The sequence below is a fragment of the Ixodes scapularis genome, unplaced genomic scaffold (assembly GCF_016920785.2).
Source record: "Ixodes scapularis isolate PalLabHiFi unplaced genomic scaffold, ASM1692078v2 PGA_scaffold10__122_contigs__length_95168666, whole genome shotgun sequence".
Taxonomy (NCBI): Eukaryota; Metazoa; Arthropoda; class Arachnida; order Ixodida; family Ixodidae; genus Ixodes; species Ixodes scapularis.
Window position 1 is genome coordinate 53,352,233 of NW_024609836.1, and position 308 is coordinate 53,352,540.

Consider the following 308-nt stretch of genomic DNA (forward strand, 5'->3'; position numbering starts at 1 on the left):
GTTTGGCACCTTCCAATAGAAACCAGTTTCTCAAAAATGACAACTTGTTGTTAACAATCGGGTTTACAAAAAAAAAAATTCTCCATATCTGGAGAAAAACATTGCATGTCTGATGGCGGTTCGACAAGTTGAATACTTGTGGCGAAACATACTGATACTATGGAATTACGGTCAACCAGGTTTGAAGAATCGTCTCGGTACATTAGGTGGAACACAAAGTGGCGCCGATTCGTGGAAGATACCCTATTTTGGAACACGGTATAGCGATCAAAGGACATACATTTTTTAAACGTCCTTTTATATGGTTT